This window comes from Panthera onca, chromosome D4 (genome assembly GCF_046562875.1).
Source record: "Panthera onca isolate mPanOnc1 chromosome D4, mPanOnc1 haplotype 2, whole genome shotgun sequence".
NCBI lineage: Eukaryota > Metazoa > Chordata > Mammalia > Carnivora > Felidae > Panthera > Panthera onca.
Window position 1 is genome coordinate 55482641 of NC_138351.1, and position 23022 is coordinate 55505662.

Sequence of the window (23022 nt, forward strand, 5' to 3'; positions counted from 1 at the left end):
GCCCCGGGGGACGCAGGGGGAGGGGCGCGGAGGTGGCTGCCCCTAGATCCACGCAGCGCTCGGGAGCGTGCCCCGCACTTGACGCCTGCCCACGCTCAGATCCCGGCCGTGCACTTAGCGGTGAGTACCGGCCCGGAGGGACGGATGTCCCGGGGAAGGAGCGCCGACCCCCCTCTTCCCGGAGGCAGACGGCGCGAGCCTCTTCCGAGGCGCGTGGAGCGGCCACGGGCTGGGTAGAGGCCGGGGAAGGCCCGGGGGAGAATCGGGGACGGACTGGCTCCTGGGGACTGACCTCTCCGCCTTGTCTGCAGCCTGTGCCGCGCGGGGGACAGGGTTCAGGGACTGGAAATGGCTCTCCTCGTCTCTCTGCCTCGGCTGTGCACGCCGCCGGAGAGTCCTCACAGAGGTTGTGCGGGCCTCGCTGGGAGTCCTCATCCAGGCTCTAAGGCCGGCCGAACTGGAGAATCCTCACCCCAAGGAGGGTGTGCGTTCCTCACTGGGGAGTCCTAACCCCAAGAAGGGTGTGCGGGTCTCACCAGAGAGTTCTCACCGCGCCCGGGCTTGCAGGATAGGGAAATCCACAGCTGGCAGATTGGGGAATCCACACCAAGTAATAAGGGGAAAATGGGGTGAGATGGAAGGGTTCGGCACAGAGCCTGCCCTAATGAATTCAGAGATCCAGGAAGGAGAATGGGCTGCCTTTCTTAATTCAGCCAGATATCTGAACGGCACGTCTTTCCTGCAACGTACTTAACATACATAACCGTCCTCACAAGCCTGAGGACGAGGGGTGGGCGGGGGATGGGCAGCCTCTTGGACAGCTGTTCTCAAACTTTTGAGGGGGCTCAAAAACCCCTTTACACTTAAAAACTAGCATACTAAGCTTTCGTTTATGTGGGTTATATCTTTTGATATTTACTATATATATAAAACAGAAAGTTTTACTATGTTTAATTGATTTTTTTTAAATAGTGGACCTATTTATATTAACAGAATTTTATTTTCTAAAATAGAATGTTACTGATAAGAGTGGCATTGTTTTATAGTTTTGCAGTCTCTTTAATGTCAGGTTTAATAGAAGTCAGCTGGATTCTTATATCCGCTTCTGCACTCAAGTCTGGTGCACTGTCACATCTTGTAGCCTCTGGAAAACTCCACTGTATACTCCTGAACACGTGACAGAGGAAAAGGCCAATTGCCTTTTGGTATTATTATGAAAGTTGTTTTGACCTTGTGGATTCCTAGAGTTCCTGCACCACACTTTGAGAGCCACTGGTGTAGGAAATGCTCTGGAGGCTTTAATCATTGGTCCTGCTTCTTGTTTGGCACGTTTGCTCTAAATGGAAACACATACAGCACCCCATGCATGGACAGTGTTAACCTCTGGTATTTGGGACCAAGCTTGACCTCAGTGTGGCAATTTTTAGTAGTAGGTCTCCGCATAAGAGATGATGAGTCCCAGTGGCCTCCTGAAAATGCAGCAAGGTTCACAGATGGCTAGTTGTTCCTGTGCCCCAAGAGCTGATTTGTCTGTGCATCCAGATTGCGGCAGTGATGTGGCAAACAGGACCTGTGGGTTCAGCCAAATGCCCATGGGGAGCCCGTGCCAAGTGTGTAGGGGTTTGTGTGAGAGTTACCAAGTAGTCAAAAAGTCATTTCCAGAGAACACTGCCTTCCTTTCCGCCATGTTCACTGCTGTTTTTAGCTGTGTAGCCTTATTGGAATATCATGATAACCCAATCGTGGCATTCGTTCACTTTCCACTTTCAGAGATGTGCCACCTTGAGTGGCCCTTCCGCAGCTCCTACCAGAAAGCAATGTCCTGCATCGTGGTGTGTGGTAGGTGGGATCCCTCACTGGATTTTTCCTTGGCTTTATGCTCTGTCAGAACAAGTTCCAGATAGAAATTACATGCATATATACATCAAAGGAAGACAGTTCTCTAACTCTGTCCTCCCTTTTGCTCCTCCATCCACAGAGCTTCTCCTGCTCTGATGAAGCAGCTTGGATACTGCAGCTGATAGTTTAGAAATGTTGCAAGCAGGGACGCTTGGGTGGCTCAGCCGGTTAATCGTCTGGCTCTTGGTTTCAGCTCAGGTCATGATCTCATGGTTTCTGGGTTCGAACCCCACATTGGGCTCTGCAGACAGCGTGGAGCCTGCTTGGGATTCTCCGTCTCCCTCTTTCCCTGCTTGCTCTCTATCTCAATCTCAAAAAAATAAACTAAAAAAGAAATGTTGCAAGCATACGAGCATGTTTCATCTCTTGTTGCCCTGGCCACAGATGGGAGAAGGGAATGGAATCTAACCTCTGCATACCTGCCATGTTCTTGGAGTAAAGCTCCACTTTGATGGTGGGGTGTCATTCCTTTATCCCTTGAGCACATATTTATGGACTGTCTACTTACCAAGTGCCCAGCTCTATACTGGACACTGGGGAAAATAGCACAAACAGGCAGTCCCTCTCTTTCTGGAGTTTACAGTCTGGTAGCCTCAGCATCTGCTGGTTAATTGAGACAGGCCACTGTCAAGTGTTCGCATGAAACCTGGTCTTGTGTGAAGAACACTACCTCTCCCTGATGTGAGCTTCAAAGCACATGCTGAAGAAGCCTGAGCCCCAAATTGTGAAGATAATGATAAAAACCAACATTTATTACCATGGGCCTGGCAAAGAACTTCCTTTGCCTTCCTTCCTCTACTCTTCCTTTTATGAAGGACATAACTCCCTGTGAAGCAGCCAGACTCTACTGGGAAATGATTTCCAGCCTGGTTCCAGTCCCTGGGCCAACCTTGGGCAAGATACTCTCTCTGGGCCTCAGTGTCTTCATCTTTAAAGTAGGCGGTTGAGGGGTGCCTGGGTGGCTCAGTCGATTAAGTGTCCGACTTCAGCTCAAGCACATCATGATCTTACAGTTCGTGGGTTCGAGCCCCGCATCAGGCTCTGTGCTGACAGCTCAGAGTCTGGAGCCTGCTTCAGATTCTGTGTGTGTCTCTCTCTGCCCCTCCACAACTCTCTCTCTCTCTCTCAAAAATAAATAAACATTAAAAATTTAAATAAAAAAATAAAGTACGTTTGGGCCACTGATGTCCTGAGGAACCAGTCGTTTGCTGGAGCTAGTTTGCACTAACATTTGTGGCCATCTCTTCCCAATTCTGTGTTCAGTGACATCACATTTTTTAGCTTGAGGTAAGCCATTATGGAACTATTGACACCATGGAGATCAGCAAATGGTATAATCCAGGGCTCCCCTGTGGCCGAGAGCAAGTGATTAAACGTTTACCAGCACACCATTGCTACTGTCAGAGCCAGGGCGCTTTTTGTTTGTTTGTACAGTTGACCCTTGAACAACATGGAGGTTAGGGGGACTGACCCCTCCTACGCAGTAGAAAATCCAAGTAAAACTTTTAACTCCCCAAACACTTAACTATTAATAGCCTAGTGCTGACCAGAAGCCTTACCAATAGCATAAATAATTAATGCATAATTTTGTGTGTTACATTAATTATATGCTGTATTCTTATAATAAAGCTAGAGAAAAAAAAATGTTAAGAAAACCGTAAGGAAAATGCATATATTTTACTGAGAACATTTACTTTATTGAGAACAATTTGTAGATAAGTGGACCCATGCAGTTCAAACCCTTGTTGTTCAAGGGTCATCTGTATTTAAAACAAAAAACAAAAAACTCTTCAGCCTGGACAAAGACACTGAATATGGAGTATGTGATTCAATTCCTCCAGAACTTTTGGTAGGGAAAAAACAATCTGTTTTTTACCCTATTCTAGAATGTGAGTCAGCAAACGTTTCTGTAAGGAGGCAGAGTATTTTAGGTTTTGTGGGTTCTACAGTCTCTTACTACTCAGCTCTGCTGTTGTAATGTGAAACAGCTGAAGACAGTATGCAAACAAATGGGCACAGCTGGGTTCCAATAAAACTTTACTCACAAATACAGGTACTAGGCCATAGTTTGCAGACCCATCTCAGAATGTCAGAACAGGAACCATGCTTCAAGGAGGTAATTTCATGGAAAAGGATATTCTTTAGGACTATATCCATGAAGAGCAGAGACTTGATACTCTAAGACAGATATAGCTGGAAGTGGCAACTGCAAAGGATTTGGAATCAATCGAGAAAGAATCCATAGTAGGTTGTTTAAAGCCAAGTATGTTCACGTTTTGAGGACACAGCCATGTATGGTGAGTAGGGGAAGGTGTTTTTATTCCCAACTGCCATTCAGAAGCTGTCTCAGTCTAAGCCAGCATGTGAATTTTGGGTGTTGTTATGCAAAAATCAGTAGTGCATCTAATAGCTATTCTGATTCCAGGGAGAAGGACAAAAGTAATGTTTAAAAAAAGGAAGGAAAATCCTCATTATATGTGTTTATATTTTATATACTGTATATATACATTATATATATGTATACCTACATATATGCATATTTGTATGTCTGTATACCTAAGGTATGTGGCTGTGCTATTACTTTTCCATGTATTTTTTAAATGCTAATTTTTGAGAAGGCAAGCATGCATGCATATGTTGGGGAGGGGGGGATGGGTAGACAGAGATGGGGAGAGAGAATCCCAAGCAGCCTCCGTGTTGTCAGCACAAAGCCCGACGTGGGGCTCGAACCAACAAACCATGACCTCATGACCTGAGCTGAAGTCGAAAGTCCAACTGACTGAACCACCCAGGTGCCCCTGCTCGTCCATGTATTTAAAATAGGTAATGTTTGGAAGTACCTGTAGCTAGTTCTTGGCAGTGAAATGGGGTAGAAGAAAGCTGGGAACTTTTACTTATTACTCTTTGTAATACTATGTGTATGCCTACCCTTCAACATTCATGTATGTATTCATGCCTTTCCAACCTAAAAATAAAACAAAAAAACTAAGATCCCAAAACCTATATTTTTTAAAGGAAAACAGGATTATTTCTCTGGTGACCATGTTACTACCACCCTTTCTCCCCCAATAAAACAAATTATTTTGGGGCACCTGGGTGGCTCAGTTGGTTGAGCCTCCGATTTCAGCTTAGGTCTTGATCTCATGGTTCTTGGGTTAGAGCCCCGCATCAGACTTGCTGCTCTCAGTGCAGAGCCTGCTCCAGATCTTCTGCCCTGCCCCCCCTGCTCACCCTCACTCTCAAAAATAAAACATTAAAAAAAATTGTTAACATATTATTTTAATTGTCACATCACAATTCTGAACTAGTATATATACTAGTGTATATTAGTTCAAAATAATATTGGGAAAGAGGACTTTCAGAGCAAAACATTTTATTAAATGGTATTTTTTTTAACCCTCTGTCCAAGGTTACAAGTACCAGTGTTCCTTAGTGGACTCTTACGCAGCCCTTAAACTAGTGCTGTAAAATGTTGTTTCATGAGATGCCATGAAGTACAATTTTTACATTTAAAACCGTGTTACCCACGAATATTTTCCTGTTTTTATGAGGAGAGAAAGCAGGTGCACGCATACGTGGGTGAACACACCCATGGACAAAGGCAAAGGGTTTGCCAAATGCTGAGTAGTTTTCTCTTGGTGATGGGGTACCACTGATTTTTTACTTTTCTTCACTTTGCTTATCAGTATTTTCTAGCAAGTATTAAACAGGTATTAAATTTTAAAATTTTTTTAATTTTTTTTTTAATTTTTGAGAGAAAGAGAGAACATGAGCATGGAAGGAGCAGAGAGAGAGGGAGACAAAGAATCCAAAGCAGGCTCCACACTCTGAGCTGTCAGCACAGAGCCCGACTCAGGGCTCAAACTTACAAACTGTGAGATCATGACCTGAGCTGAGGTCGGAGGCTTAACCCAGGTGCCCTAAGTATTAAATTTGATATAAGCATTAAAATTGAACAACCGTTACATTTGATATGACCAAAAATAATCACCCAGTTACTTAATACAAAGGGACAACACAGTTGCCTTCATTTTTCTTAGACTGAGTTACTCCTTACTTGCCTAGCAGCAGCTGCCTCTCCCTTTTTGCCAGTGAGAAGTAGAGGAACAAGTATGGAGCAAAAGGTGTGGAGAACCAAAAAAGGGTAGCTGATAGACCTTAGTCACATGGTGCCTTGTCTGCTTCCCTGGGGAGCAGCTCCAACCTCAGCCCTTCTCCCTCCAGCTGACCCAGAGGTCAGAAAGGTCATAGGAATCTCACCATCACCTGAAAAGCCATCAGCTGACCATTTCCCTAGGTTGATCGGCTTGCATTTCTTGCTTAGCTGTTTTTCAATGCAACATGTCAAACATAGACCTGGAGAGTATAAATCCCCAGCTTCAACAGTTATGAACATTAACATTTGGCCTATCTTTCCCCCAAATTCACTTCCTTTTTTTCCCTATTCCAGGAGATAGCATCTTATTTTCAACTGTATAAATTACCAAAAAATTATTCTTTGTTGGGTCTTTTTAGTAAAAAGCATGCACTGGTGCTGTAGCAAAAATCTCTACATTCTGCCCTGTCAGCCCAACTGAACAACTGTGCAGTCCTTGAACGCTTGCTTTGTTGTCCTGCTTCACTGCTTTTGCATTTGATCTCCTCTCTGCCTACGAGTCTACATCAGCCTTCCCTCATTCCTTCTCCCAATTCTCTATAAATCCTTTCTTGATTCCCCTGGTTATAGCTGTGTCTTTTCTGTGACCTTCCTTATAACCCTTATCATGTTACTGTTACTTGTGTGCTTATCTTAGTCTCCTTGTTAGATAGTACTCATCTTATAAAACCCTTCTAAAACAGGGAGTGTTTTCCTTATCTCCCTTTCTTCTGTGGTACTTAGCAAAGCTTAATGCAGAGAAGTTGCTCAGAAATACATATGCTAAGTTAATTTGAATTGAGTTCATTAAAGAAAATTTTTTATTATAAAAGAGATGCACCACATTCAAAGGAAAATGTTCAGAGATGGCCTAGGACCGAGAACATTTCATCTCACCTCCAAGGATTTTAAAAGAGTTTAAAGAATTGTGATGAAAAGAATCCTCCATTTGAACCAATATGAAAAGGCAACTTTTTATGAGGAAAATAATTTTTCTTTGTAATCTGTTGTCATTTTTTTTTCACATAAATATCTGGAGGCTGTAGCTCTTCTCTGATTTTATTTTATTAATGTTTGTTTCTTTTTGAGAGAGAGCATGCATGAGTGGGGGAGGGGCAGAGAGATAGGGACAGAGGATCCAAAGTGGGCTCTATGCTTAAAGCAGATGCGGGGCTTGATGTCACAAACCATGAAATCATGACCTGAGCAGAAGTCCGACATTCAACTGAGCCACCCAGGAGCCCCTCTTCTCTGATTTTAGAATGCTTTTTTACCCCACTAATTAAGAGTGAGTCTGATTATGTTTTAGAATATCCATTGTGTTTTAAGATACAGATTTAAGGAGCCCACAGGTGGCTTAGCTGATTTGGCTCAGGTCATGATCTCATGGCTCACCTTGTGAGTTTGAGCTCAGAGCCTGATCTGTCTCCATCTTTCTCTGCCCCTCTCCCGCTTGGGTTTTCTCTCTCTCTCTCTCTCTCTCTCTCTCTCTCTCTCTCTCAAAATATAAATAAACATTAAAAAAAGAAGATGTAGATTTAAACCTTCAGTAAAAGAAATGGGCTACTTTTAGGACCCACACGCCCCGTGAAGTAAGTTGATAGCAATCTCATGAATAATGGTAGCTCACAGGTATAGAGTTCCAATGTACACTGTGCTTTCGCCTATTCCCTTGTTTTATTATCACAGCAGCCCTCTTGAACTGGGCACAGCAGTGCAGGGCAGGTATTATTACCTTAAATCTGCAAAGAAGTAAACTCCGGTTTAGGGAGATGGAGTGAATCTTGCCTGTGGTAAAAAGTGGTGACTCTGATTTTAAATGTGTATTGGAAACCATAGGACTTTGGGATTGGGTGCTTCAAACATGCAAAAGTAAGAAACTGTCTTTTTCAGTACTATATGTCTTTGGGGGACAGACCAAGTTTTGGAGGTTAAGTATGGATCCCTTAATGCCATAGAACCACCAGAGTGATCTCATACTTTCGGAACCAATCATTTCTCAGATTCCTCTTCTGCCTTAGTCGTTTGTTGTAAAAGTCAATCCACCTTCTATTGAATTAGCGCGGCTGTTGTGCGTGAATGCTGGTGTGGTTTTCATTCCCTTTTCTTGACTTGAAGAGAGCTCTGGACAAGCCCATATTTGGATAGTGTGACTTGCCTGGGCTGTTGCTCAAATAAACGTGTATGGAGGACTTATTCCTTATCCTCATCATCCTTTTACAACCATTATTGTAAAATTACAAAGCACAGTACACACTGTAGCGTAGTTCATGAAGAAGGGGTGCCAGTCTAAGATTGTCCTCCTGCACGATCAAGGAAAAACAAGAAGTGAATACATCATTGCTGACGGTCTGTTATATGCAAGAGCTGTGCTAGAACAGTCATGCCAAAAGTACAGTTCTGTACTCGTGGTGGCATAAAGACCAGCCGCGGGTTTGGTTTTAAGGGTGGTATGTTTCATAAAACCCCTTATTTGCTCAGTTAAGAATCAGTTGTGTTTTAAATGCTGGTTTGGCTGTGTTACTGACATCAACGTATCCTTTCAAAGTTACCTATCATGCAGATTTTGCCAAAATCAGGGATATTTTAGGGGAAATAGAGGTTGACTAGTCTTAACATATGTACCTTCGAGTGTGAAATTTGTTTTAATACGAGATTACATTTTTTAAATCCAGTTGGTTAATTTGGGTTTTTGTATAAGGAGTGACTGTAAGTTCTATCACCTATGCTGCCTACTGGGAGGAGACATGGAGCTAGAATCAGCCCTGGCATCACAGGGCCTGAGTTGAACTCCCAGCTTGGCCACTGACCAAGCCACAAGGCCTCGGCAGGTTACTTAACCCCTCCAACCCTCAATCTTCCCAACTGTAAAATGGGATGGTGATGCCTTTCTCACAGGGTTGCTGATGGACCACATTAGACAACATGGCTGAGGTGCCTGGTACCCCACAGGCACTCTGCACATGTCACTGGGCTGTAGTGCTCATGGATTGATGTAGCATTCATGGCACGATGCCTACACATTGCTGCCGTTCTTCTGAACTCTTGTCCCAGCCCCGAGCTCCTGAGCTGCAGATCCACCTATGCAACTGCTTGCTGGATGTCTTCATCCCAAGGTCACTGTAGCCAAAACCAGCATCTTGGCTCCAGTCTTGGTCATTGGCTCTGCCATTTTGTCCAAATGAGGCACATAGGAGCTATCCTAGACCCCTTCTTCATTTCTCACCCTCAGTCAATTCTGTTTTTTTTTTGAAATGGTAGAACAGTGTTTATTTGTAGATGCCATGCTTACCTCAGTTGAAAATCATACAGAATCCACACAAACTATCAGAACTAATGAGGATAGCAAAATTTCAGGATAAGGGCCAAATAAAAATAATTCAGTTGTATTTCTGTATGCTAACGACAAACAACCAGAAATTGAAAAATATTTATTTATTTTTTGTGTTTTTAAATATTTATTTATTTTGAGAGAGAGAGTACACATGAGCATGAGTGGGGGCAGAGCAGAGAGAGAATCTCAAGCACATTCCAGGCATTATGACCTGAGTCAAAACCCAGGTGCCCCTTAAGTTGTGGTTTTTTTTTTTCTTTTTTTAAAATTTTTTAATGTGTTTTTTTGAAACCATTTTATTTAATTTATTTTTTAAATTTACATCCAAGTTAGCATATAGTGCAACAGTGATTTCAGGAGTAGATTCCTTAGTGCCCCTTACCCATTTAGCCCATCCCCCCTTCCACAACCCCTCCAATAACCTTCTGTTTGTTTCCATGTTTAAGAGTCTTTTATGTTCTTTCCCCCTCCCTGTTTTTATATTATTTTTGCTTTCCTTCTGTTCATCTGTTTTGTATCTTAAAGTCCTTGTATGAGTGAAGTCATGTATTTGTCTTTCTCTAATTTCGCTTAGCATAATACCTTCTAGTTCCATCCACGTAGTTGTAAATGGCAAGATTTCATTCTTTTTGATTGCCGAGTAATACTCCATTGTATATGTATACCACATCTTTATCCATTCATCCATTGATGGACATTTGGACTCTTTCCACACTTTGGCTATTGTCGATAGTGCTGCTATAAACATTGGGGTGCATGTGCCCCTTCAAAACAGCACACCTGTATCTCTTGGATAAATGCCTAGTAGTGCAATTGCTGGGTCGTAGAGTAGTTCTATTTTTAGTTTTTTGAGGAACCTCCATGCTGTTTTCAAGAGTGGCTGCACCAGTTTGCATTCCTGCCAGCACTGCAAAAGAGAGCCTCTTTCTCTGCATCCTCACCAACATCTGTTGTTGCCTGAGTTGTTAATGTTAGCCATTCTGACAGGTGTGAGGTGGTATCTCATTGTGGTTTTGATTTGTATTTCCCTGATGATGAGTGATGTTGAGCGTTTTTTCATGTGTCTTTTGGCCATCTGGATGTCTTCTTTGGAGAAGTGTCTATTCATGTCTTTTGCCCATTTCTTCACTGGAGTATTTGTTTTTTGGGTGTTGAGTTTGGTAAGTTCTGTATAGATTTTGGATACTAACCCTTTATCTGACATGTTGTTTGCAAATATCTTCTCCCATTCCATTGGTTGCCTTTTAGTTTTGCTGATTATTTCCTTCACCGTGCAGAAACATTTTATTTTGATGAGGTCCCCATAGTTCATTTTTGCTTTTGTTTCCCTTGCCTCTGGAGACGTGTTAAGAAGTTGCTGCAGCCAGGGTCACAGAGGTTTTTGCCTGCTTTCTCCTTGAGGATTTTGATGACTTCCTGTCTTATGTTTAGGTTTTTCATCCATTTTGAGTTTATTTTTGTGTATGGTATAGGAAAGTGGTCCAGGTTCATTTTTCGGCATGTCACTGTCCAGTTTTCCCAGCACCATTTGCTGAAGAGACCGTGTTTATTCCATTGGATATTCTTTCCTGCTTTGTCAAAGATTAGTTGGCCATACGTTTGTGGGCCCATTTCTGGGTTCTCTATTCTGTTCCATTGACCTAAGTGTCTGTTTTTGTTCCAGTACCATACTGTCTTCATGGTAACAGCTTTGTAATACAGTTTGAATTCTGTCCATTCTGCTTTCTTAATTCTCACTGAGATATATTGCCTCTGACCTCTCTTTCTGACTATAACCTGCCTCCCCAACACCAGTCCAGCATCCTTCTCCTGAGGCAGTCCCCCAGACTACCAGAGTGATCTCAGAAAATCAAATCAGGTCTTGAAGCATCCAGACTAGAATCCTTTAATGGTGCCCCTATCTTCAGGATAAATCTGAACCTTTTTGTGAAGCCCCTTGTGATGGGGACCCTGCCCCCTTCCTTTCCCTCCTCACTTAGCTCTGCCCACATACCTCCTGTACTTCATCCACCTGGGCCTGCTTTATGATTTCCACAGGGTCACACTTCCATGCCTTTGTGTGCTGTGTTCTCTGCCCCAAATATACTTTCATTGACTCCCTCCATTCGTGAAGTTCTGGTTTTGCCTGTCCCTGGAGGTCTTCATGCCCCGCCTCCCAGGCTGGATTAGCTGTTCTCCCAAGAGGTTTCTTTATCACCATTCACCACTGCTGTAGCATGGATCTCATGATATTGTCATTAATTCCTCCTGTCCAGTCTATGTGTGACTGAAGAGCAATGGGGACTGTGTTCCTTTATCCCAGTTGCCTATAAATGTCAAATGTATGGGGGCGCCTGGGTGGCTCAGTCGGTTAAGCGTCCAACTTCAGCTCAGGTCACGATCTCGCGGTCCGTGAGTTCAAGCCCCGCGTCGGGCTCTGGGCTGATGGCTCAGAGCCTGGAGCCTGCTTCCGATTCTGTGTCTCCCTTTCTCTCTGCCCCTCTCCCGTTCATGCTCTGTCTCTCTCTGTCTCAAAAATAAATAAACGTTAAAAAAAAAAAAAAAAAAAAAAGTCAAATGTATGAATGAATTTACATCCTGTCTCTTAGACAATCCAGAGAGGCCCAGGTGCCAAATATGTCTAATGCTATTTTATTACTTGTTATGTCTTGGATGCCATGAAAGGGCATTTGCATATAGATGCCATGCCACTCTCTGGGCCACTGAGATAGGGTGAAGGCTTAGCTGCTTAAGAGGGAGGCTTTAGAGTGTGATGGACTTGATTTTGAGTTCCAGCTCCCCCTTTCAATACACCTGATATTTAGCTTCGGTTTCCAGCTCTGAACCACATCACTGAACTGCTCTGGGGAAAGAATGTGATGGTCAGAAAACAGGAGCATCGGGTCATCCTGACAGTTGTCTTTCTTTTGGAAAATCAATAAATATATGGGTTTATACCTCAAGCTTCTGAGAACTCTGTTAGCATGAGTCATCATTCTTAAGTCCAGTTCTGAGGTGAGTGAGGGTTGATGACCTCAGAAACTTGGGAAATTCATGGAGATAAATGCTGCCCTCTGAGACCCTGGCAGCCTGACACCCTGCCTCTTGTAGCGACACTCTTTCTAGTTCCTAAAATTTGAGTTAGAAAAGTTCATTACCAAACATCTATACAATTTGTTCAGAAGCTTGAGGAAATCATGCAGCTTTTCTTAAAGAATGGATATCAACTAGGCCTGCCCCATAATGCTTTTAAAAACACAGTGGTCTGCCCCTACCCCGCTCCTCTCGCCTCAAAAGTTAGATGCAATAGGGGGTCGCCTGGGTGGCTCAGTCAGTTAAGCGTCCGACTTAGGCTCAGGTCATGATCTCATGGTTTGAGCCCCAAGTCCGGCTCTGTGCTGACAACTCAGAGCCTGGAGCCTGCTTCGGATTCTGTGTCTTCCTTTCTCTCTCTGCTCCTCCCTCACTCATGCTCATTTGCTCGCCCTCTCTCTCTCTCTTTCTCTCAAAAATAAATAAACCTTAAAAAAATTTTTTTGTAAGTTAGATGCTATAGGACTTGGTTCTGCAAAATGTCACTTTTGGGGTGTCTGCAGGTGTCATTTTTGAAGCCCCACTGATAACTGTGGGTTACTGCAGGGTAGGAGACCCACATTCCAAGAAGAGGCTGAAGACTGACCTTTATGAGGAGAGGATGAGATCAGGAGCAGAGGGCTGGGTCAGGACGCCTGGGGGGCCCTGCCCTGCTTCTTCCTTTCTGACCAAATGTTTTATGACCCCACGATGACTTTCCTGGAAGTATAAATTCTGAAGTTGACAAGCCCTTTTGTGAAACTGCTTCTATTAGACCACAGTGATATCAAAAATTAAAACTATTTCTGTTCTTTTGAGTTTGTGCTACTGCAGTTAATTTAAAATGAACTTAAAGAATGTGTCAGGTAAGCCTTCCTCCTTGGGAATTACATATGACGTTGTGCTGTCTTCACCAGCAAGCCTAGAACTGGGAGTCTTGACAAGGCACAGGGGCTATTCCCTCAGACAGTGCAGTGGCCATGGCCCCTGTCCCCCAAATCCTGTCTGTTGCCTTTGGCAGTGGTTGTGTATGTCTGCTGAGTGAGTCATGATCATCTTAATGATACATCCTAAAAATTTCCAGTGTTACTTAATAATGAAGTTCAAGGAAACAGAAGGGTTAGATTTCAGGAAGCTAGCTACTTTTTAAATGTAATCTAGTATTTTCACATTATGACTTAATTTCATATCAGACTTTAACAAATTCCAGTGTTGGGAATCTACAGTTAATTTAAACCAAGTGTAAAGCTAGGACAGTACTTTGTAGTTTGTCTTCAGTCACGGTCCCTACAGTGGCCAAGTCTGCTGCCTCCCCACCATGTCTCCTTTTCTGCCCTCATTCACCTTGCCCTGGCCTCCTTGCCTTCCTCAGACCCGCCTCAGGGCCTTTGCACATCCTGCCTATCCACAGAGCTGGTCACCATCTGACATTCTGTTTGTATATCATTTAGCTGTGTACTCTGTCTCCCTCCTCATGGAAGCACCACACAGGCAGGGCCTTTGTCAGTTTTTTACTGGGTGTATCCCCAGTGCCTAAAACAGTTCCTGGCACATATTAGATGGTTAATATAAATGTGTGTTGAATACATGAATAATGAAGCATAGAATTTTTTTCACTCAGAAGGGACTTTTTAGGATCATCAACTAAACTTATGTTACAGGTTAGGAAACTGAGTCACAGAAAGGTTATATGGCTCATTCAAAATGGAACTCAATCATTTCAAAACCGTGACAGCTCTTTTTAAAAATCTAGGAATATATGTGGAGCCTTCTGGGCAGTTGTCCAGGATGAGATGGAAGAATAAGTGAAAATAGACTGCTTATTTAAAAATTTGGCAAAAACAGGGGCACCTGGGTGGTTCAGTCAGTCGAGTGTCTAACTTCGGCTCAAGTCATGATCTGCAGTTCATGAGTTCAAAACCCACGTCGGGCCCTGTGCTGACAGCTCAGAGCCTGGAGCCTGCTTTGGATTCTGTGTCTCCCTCTTTCTCTGTCCCTCTCCACTAGCACTCTGTCTCTCTCTATCTCTCTTTCTCTCTCAAAAAATAAACGTTGAAAAAATTTTTTAATTTAGTAAGGAAATAAAAATAAAAAAGACAAGCAAATTGTGTGATGGCAAAACTTTCTGATACAGAAGCAGTCTTATTCATGTTTACAGACAAGGGTGCACATTGCATATAATTATTGCTCAAGAAAAATGGGTTGATGGATTTGGTTATATTGTTGCACAACAATTCCTTTCTGCAAGACCCTCCTTCTGCACTACCTCTTTCTTTGTTTACATTCTGTCCCAAAATAGATTGTTGCTCTTAGGGCTTCTTATTCAAAATTCTTTCCAAGTACCCCATTTAAGAGATTTCTATGGGTAGTTTTTGTTTTTGTTTTTTTAGGTGACCTGGTCTCTGGGAAAATCCGGAGATATTTAGTTATTCCAGTTGTCCAGATGTAGTTACATCAAAGAAATCAAAGAGCTAATCTTTCTAGTTCTCTACTTTGTGAAAAAATCCACTTGACAAGCCATGGTGGTTTGCTGGCCTGGGTGGTTCTGACCTCAGTCTTATTTATGCTTACATAGACATCCTTGGAATCTCGCTTTTGACAAAAAGTTGTTTATAAGTAGCATGATATTTAGATACACAACAGTCAGTTTGGGAGTGGGACCAATTAATTTCTCTTTAAACAGAAAATAAATGAAGCATTGCTAATCCTTATAGTGAACTGAAATGAACTCTAGAGATGCAGTGACTTGACTTTGACTTCAGAGTTGGGACCCGTGAAAATTCAGAATGGGTGTATTTAGGAAAATGTGAGGAGGGGAGAGATGGGAAAACCACATGAAATACAGAAGAAACCTCTTTCTGTTGTCTGGATGGATTTTAAAAGCCCACCCCTGTGTGCCTTTAGATATCCTAAATAATGTGGAGCGTGTGTTGTCTGTACTTTATCCATCACTCTCCACTAATCTCTTGGAAACTCTTTGAAACTATACAAGCTCTCCTGGAAACTGATAGGCACACTCCCCACCCTCCAGAACTAAACAAAACCTCTGTCCTCCCCGCCCCATTACTGGCAGGGGTCCCGCTGCTCAGGCTCACTCCTCTCCCCTGCTGGCTGATTGTGGGGCCCATTCATACTGCCCCTCTTTCCCTATCCTAAAACAACCTAAAAAGATTCAACTCTGATAACAGAAGCAGCTAAATCTTGGATTTCTATACTCCAGAGTCTGGAAAGTGACTTGAAGAGGTGAATCTTACTGGATCTGATCACTGGCATTTAGCTAAAGTCAGTCGACCTCTTCGCGCATTTCTGCAAATCTGGCTGTGCCGAATGAGCATCACGGTGTGGTGTTCTGCAGGGTGTATGGTCCGAGATGTTCCTCTGGCAAGAGTGATGGGTCAGCAGTGTGCTGCCCGTGCTCTGTGTTCAGTGTCCTAAAACCCACTTGCAAGATTGCTGCCTGGGCTTTGGAAGTTCAGTCTGGGTAACAGAGAGCAAAGCTCACTGAACCAAATGGGGGTTTGCCCATGATTTAAGCTAATGGGGCCTCTTACCTTGCTATAACCAGCTAGGTTCAGGATGCACCTCGGCATGGGGTCAGACTGTACATCAGACCTTAGAGCTGCCCAAAGATTTTAGGGGTCCCAGAGCCAAGTCTCATCCACACTAAGAGCTCAGTGAAGTCCTCCTCCAAGGAGAACATTTGGTCACCAAAGGCCATCTGGGTATCACTCAGTTTGGTCTGTGTCTGGCAGACTGACACTTTACAAAAGAAGAAATTCAGATGTCAAAGAGACAGATGAAAAAGTGTCCACCTTCACTGGCAATTAAAGATACGCCCAAGATTAGCTTTTTAATCTTTCCATTTGGCAAAGAATTACGTTGCCTAGTTGAGGCACCTCCATTCACTGCCTCAGAGAAGGGTCATAAATTGGCACGGCCTTTCCCAGGCCACGTGGTGATGTTTAACACAATGGAGACATGCAAATCCTTTCACTCAGCTGTCCTACTTCTAGGGACCAGAAGCTAGGAATTTATATTAAGGAAATGGATTGAGGACCTACTCAAAGAAGTGTGTACAAAGGTTGCAGCATTGTTTGCCTATTAATACCTGGAAACTAAGTATTTTACTAATGGGAGATTTAAGTAAATTGTTGTACATCTAAATGATAGATTTTTATGGTGTAATTAAAAATGATATAAAATATCACCTGATAGCCCGATAAAGATATATTGCTGAGTGAGAAAAGGCAATTTGCAAAACACTGTGAGGTCTAATCCATTTTTTAAAGAAATCTAAATACATTTATTTCTTTTTTTTCCAATATTTTTTAATGTTTATTTTGAGAGAGAGAGTGCGAGTGGGGGAGGGGCAGAGAGAGGGATACACAGAATCTGAAGGAGGTTCCAGGCTCTGAGCTGTCAGCACAGAGCCCATCGTGGGGCTCGAACTCACAAACCATGAGATGGTGACCTGAGGCAAAGTCGGACGCTCAACTGACTGAGCCACCCAGGCGCCCCAAAATCCAAATACCTTTAAAAGTCATGTTAGGTGAAACTCCAAACCGTGGTATTACAGGTGACTTTTATTTTCTTCTTTTTGTTTACCTGCACTTTGTAATATTTCTGCAATGATCATCTTTTACTTAGTGTAATATTTTTGAAGTTCTCACCAGCCTAGAAGATATGGTTCTGCAGAAAGTTTGGTCTCCTGCTGGGATTGCAGGACAGTAGGGTGATGGGGAGAAGGGGGGCTGGAGGAGGGCTGAGGAGGGTGGTGAGAAGGAAGGGGTCCAGCTTGGATTCATACTTGTGACCTGTATGACATATGCAACTGATCTGTCTGATGTTAAATGTGAACCATTTACAAACTCTTTAGTGAACCGTTTCACTGCATCGTTGGATAACAAGGACGTAGTTTGGAGGAGCAGAGTGGGTTTATCTAAAGAGTAATAGTCACAAATTTACTTTTAAATAAATCCTCATCAGACATTATTAAAGAAAGAACCGTATGTTGTGGTTTCAGGAACTTTATGAAGTGTTCTAGCTTCCTTTCAAAAGATAGTTTCTACTTAAACATTTATCTACTTAAGGATAATCAATGTTGACTTTATTTTAGATCTTTTTCTATTCATTTCTATATATGATGGTATGTGTGTGTGTGAATGAATATATACTAATAGTCTTGAAGTTTTTAAATTAGATTCTCGTATATATATAATTCAACTTTTTCTATTTCATTTCTATTAATGTGAGTCTTTGCTCACATTTCTTATGTTGAATCTGAGTAAGGAATTGTATGTTTGATATTTATATCAATAAAATTTATTTGTCCTTACTTGTCTGCCTCTCTTAGAAAAAAAAAAACTAGTTACCCAGGGTAGATTATGAAAAACTTAACTCTAAGTTGTTTTCCCAAAGTTCAGCTGCCAGTCAGTTCTCTGGTATTTTGCACCACATGGACGGCTCAGTCAGTGATTAGAGAACTAACTCACAAAAGTGCCAGAAGACTGTGATATGCCTAAGTGGTACTTTTTTAAACTTTACTTTTGGAGGATTTTGGGCATACTTTTTATCCCTGCCAGAAATTTGCGTTTCATTGGAGAGAAAATCAGCTGTATCTTCTTCCTCGGTCTACCACTCATAAATCTAGTGATCCCACTTTGCTTCTGGGGACCTCTGTCTCCTGGTCAGGAAAATGCTATGGCATCTCTAAGTTCTCTCCAGAAGGCTCAACATTCTCTGATTCTGTCTCATCACCTGCATAGCATCTAGGGCCAGGTGTCCCAAGGGCATGGTGGGGGATGGGTTAATGCCACGCCACATATGCACAAAAAGGTGGTGCCTCTCTGAGTCCCCTGCAGGTGTCCAAAATTGAGACCAAAGGTGGGTTGGCAGCAAGACTGTGGTTGGGGAGGAACCCCAGCTCTGAACTGCCTGCACCTATTTTGCCAAGAGCATGGTTCATTTGTTAAATTAGATCTGTCTGCCTATGCCTAATGTTTAGTGTTTTTAGTAATTTGCTTTAAAAATCTGGTGTTCAGTAGTCTTTCCCCAACCTCTCCTGTGCCAGCACAAGATGTACCTGAGGGGATCATGACAATGTACAAGTCACCCAGCTGGTATTTCAGGATGGGTTAGCTTTGAAACACACTGTTTCTCAACTGAATAATTCTCTTCATTTTAAGAGTGTGAGCTAAGTGTAGAGAAGGGTTTCAAGTACAGTGCAAGTGTCTGTCTTTAAATTCCTTTTGTATAAGAACTGTTCATGCGTCCTACTTGATTCACACGCCGGGGCCAATGTTCAGCGGTCCTACGGTCCTGAACACAAGGTTCATGAAGCACAAGTTCTGAATGAGCTCTAACATCACTGCTTAAAAGATATCATTTCCCTTTCTTAACTTTCTTTTTCTTCTTTTTAATTTGTTTTCTCTTTTCCTCTATGCAATACTATCTTACTCTGTGGAGCAGAAAAGGTAGCACCCATGCTTATTTCCATGACAGTAACCCTCACCCTTCCAAAAAGAAAAAAACTAGGATAACACTCCACCCGCTCCCCAAAAAAATCCACAACAACTCTCTCTGTTCACTCCTCCCTTTTATTAGTATTGAATGGGAATTAGGTGAAACAGAAAAAAGGCAGGAACAAAACAGAGGGAAGGGAGGATGGCAGATATGAAAAGAAGGGAGTTGAAATGGTGGGGGTCTGTGCTTCCTGTGCATGTGGGAAGTAGGCAGCGCTCCCTGGCCAGCTGGTAGGGTTTCTAGATGAAACCCAGACCTCGGGGAGTCTGCAGGATTTGCAGTAATACTTGAGGTTTGAGGATGGGATACGAGTCTGGCCAGGGGAAGGCAGACCTAGGAGGCATTTATGATGCCTAGATTCTACTTTGGATCTGGACTGTTCCCAAGCCAAAGGTCTTTCCCTTCTACCCTCCTTGGAACACAGTTGTTTTTGGCTTTCTCTTGGGACTGCTAAAGCATTGGGAGCTCCTATAAAGTGATTTTAAGACAGGAGTAATAGCATGAGTGAAACCTGGAAGGGATTTCCAGAGCCCTCCAGCTTTTTGAAAGGACAGTTTCCCAGAAGCAAAACCAGTTTTGGGTTGCTGCTATTGCTTGTCACTGACCTGTGACTTAGTAAAAGTGGCAAGGGGCATGTGACAATGCCCAGCTCAGACTAACGTGCTGGGTGACCCCGGAAAGAAGGAAAAGCAACTCCAGTATTCCAAACTGAGTCTCAGCAGGAGGGTTTCTCAGGCCCATGAATCTCTCCTGTTTTGTTTTTTGGGGTTTTTTTTTTTTGTTTGTTTGTTTGTTTTAGCTTTGGGGTTGGTCTGTGACCTCTACACAGCACCACCTTCAGAACCGAAGTTGCTGCTCCTGGGGTGGAGGAAGTTGCTTGAGGGTGGGGTGGGAAGAGCCAGGATTTCAAACCTGGCTCTGCCTCTAACTAGGTGTATGTCCTTAGGCAAATTGTTGTATCTCTCTGAGCTGCAGTTTCCTCGGCTGTAAAATGGAAATAATGATATGCTTTAGCTTACAGAGGTGTTGCCAAAATTAGAGAAGATGGTGTAAAGCATTGGGTATATTTAGGTACCGGTACCTGTGTACTTATGTGTTGGTACTTAGTAACTGGTGACCGATGTCTTTCTCTTTTAGCTTCTGCAAGTAGAATTTGGTTCATTGATTAGTGAAATTAGACAATTGTCTAGTTGGTTTTTGCATGCGTACAAGTTAGGGAGTGACAGAGAAAGAGGGAGACAGAGGACCCAAAGCTGGTCCTGTGCTGACAGCAGAGAGCCCGACACGGGGCTTAAACTCACTTGATCATGACCTGAGCCGAAGTCAGACGCTTAATCGACTGAGCCACCCAGGCACCCTGACAATTTTCTAGTTTTTAAGGAAAAGGGGAGGCAGACGGTAGAGCACTTTTTACACAAGCCATTTTCCCTAAGAGCTCTGTCGGTCACCATATCTGTCCTGAAATACCGGTAGGCTTCATAGGGTGGTGGGAACAGCAGAAATTGTATAAGGTTTTCAGAGTTCTGCCAGAGTTACGGGGCATTCGTAAGCTATAGGGAAGTAAATTGACACATTTCATCCTCTGCGTCATGGCAAATGGGTACAACTTACAGTTGGTTTAATCGTAGACTTTTGGCCAATTTGAGGCACCTGTCCCCATTAGGGTTTGACACAGAGATAGGGAAGAGTCAAAGACTCCAGGCTTTTTAAAGATGTGAATGACTCACCCTGCCCTATTCTGCAAGGGCCTCCCACCACTTCCTCTGGCTGGAGAGATTCTCAAATGTCCCACAGCCTCTGTGGAGAGGCTCTTCCTGACCCATTTCCCAGGCAGGCCAAACAGCAGTTTCACTGTTGCAGTTGCTACTGTGTGGGGTAAAAAAGTTACATCTAGGGGCAATGGAATCGGTAACAAGTCAAAGGGAGAATAGGATTATTATTGCCTTTTTCAATTTACGTCCTCAAAATTCCAATCAGTGGAATTATTAGTCTTGTTTTCTGAGCCCACCAATTTGTAAACTTCTACCGACAAGCCAGCGTATTTCTTACTAAACAGTATATTTATAGGTTTTTTTTTTCCTCCTGACTGGCTCCTCATTTAGTGGGGATGAACAATGAGTATCTCACATCTGTGTAGCACTTTAAGAAATGTGCTCTGTCCTCCGGGACACATGGGTGGCCCAGTTGATTAAGCATCCAACTTTGCCCCAGGTCGTGATCTCATGGTTCATTGGGCTCTGTGCTGACAGTGCAGAGGCTACTAGGGATTCTCTCTCTCTCTCTTGCCTGCCCCTCCCCCATTCATGCTTTCTCTGTCTCAAAATAAATAAAGATAAAGAAATGTACTCTGCCTTCAAAGCCACAGTGTTCCTTCCCAAAGCAGTCCTAAGATCCTCCAGCCTTCCACACGTAGGGTTCAGTTGTATTTCTTCTGCCCCATGATTCAGTGATTCTCTCCGTGGCTGTTTTCTCTAGCTTTTGCCTCTTCTTTCCATCCACCACTTTTCCACGTCAGCTGCCACCATCCAGTTGCCCACGCAGGTTACTTCTCACCTCCTTTCTCTCTGTAGTTGCCTACCTGAGTTTTCTCTCTCGATTACCCTGCCATTCTCCAGTCTGAGACATCTGCTGGGGGGGCTGGGACACATGTCACGGGCTGGCAGTCCAGTGGTCACATAGAGCCCACAGGCGTGTTCGGTTTAGCCGTCATGCTACAGACTCACACGGTATTTTAGAAACATTTAGTTACCAACATTTCTAAATCAAGAGAGTTCATGTAGAAATCCCGACTGCCAGACTTGCTTGAAAAATTGGATGATCTGTCAACAGTGGGCTGGGCATTCCTGCATCAGCTCTAGGCTGGAGCCAAATGGCCACTGCCCCCCTTAGACGGCACATTCCACCCAGGCCTGCTCCCTCCTCCCACCTCCCCCATCAATTCTGATTCAGTAGCTTAGGGGTGAGACTCAGGAATCTATCTGTATTTTTAACCAGAGCTATCCCTGGGTAGTTCTAACTCAGATGGTCTAGGGGCATATGTTTTTATAAACACAGTTTCCCTTGCTGGCCTTTCTTTAGTTTTGGTTCCAGAATTCCCAGAGAAGGAAGTGGATTGGCCCAGATTAGGGCAGATAGCTTTCCCTCTCCCTGACAAAATGGCAGCCCCTGCAAAACCACGTGGAACTCGGGGAAAGAAGTCATTGCCGTTACAGAGATGCTGGCAGACAACCTAACTCTGTCCTCTGCATTCTCTAGTGCTCCTGACAGGTGTCTGGCTTGTCCTGTGGCCTCCAGCACTGCTAACTCCAGGAAGGCAGGGGCTGCTTCTCAGTCCACTGCCTCTCCCCAGAATTCCCTAGCCCTGGACTTTAGACAGAGGATATACACAAATATCTATTTCTTTTAAACTTTCGGTTAGTTTTCAAAAAGTTATGTGGGTAAAAATACAACATGGGGACATGGGTAAAAACACAAACAAAATGAAAGGATGTGTAGTGGAAACTGAGTCTTACTCCTAATCTTGACTTCGAGGCCCCTGCCCTTCTTAAAGGAGCCAGTCGCTTTGGTGTTTTCATGAAGCTATGGGCCTGTCTAGGGAGAAAAGAACCTCTTGTAACTTTTTATCCCCCCAAACGGTCATTTCATGTTACAGACACACCACATTTTATTGTGCTTTGCAGATACTGCATTTTTTATAGATGGAAGGTTTGTAGCAACCCTGCTTTGAGCAAGTCTGTTGGTATCATTTTCCCAGCAGCATTTCTTTACTTACTGTCTCTGTGTCACATTTTGACAATTTTCACAATATAGCAAACTTACTCGTTATCATGAGATTTGGTATAGTTGTCTACAATCAGTGATTATGACTCCCTAAAAGCTCAGATGATGGTTAGCATTTTTTAGCAATAAAGTATTTTTTACTTAAAAAAATTTTTTAATGTTTATTTTTGAGAGAGAGAGAGAGAGACAGAGTACGAGAGGGAGACACAGAATCTGAAACAGGCTCCAGACTCTGAGCTGTCAGCACAGAGCTCAACGTGGGGCTTGAACTCATAAACCGCAAGATCATGACTTGAGCTAA

General features: G+C 43.3%; 1 protein-coding gene across 1 annotated transcript in view; it reads left to right on the forward strand.

Moving 5' to 3' along the window:
• The first annotated feature begins 15 nt into the window (after positions 1 to 15).
• Positions 16 to 23022, forward strand: part of ACO1 (aconitase 1) — a 65337-nt gene continuing 42330 nt past the window's right edge. Inside the window, exon 1 of the mRNA XM_060609536.3 lies at positions 16 to 120. The gene's annotated coding sequence lies outside the window, so the exon portion shown is untranslated. The remainder of the gene's footprint in view (positions 121 to 23022) is intronic.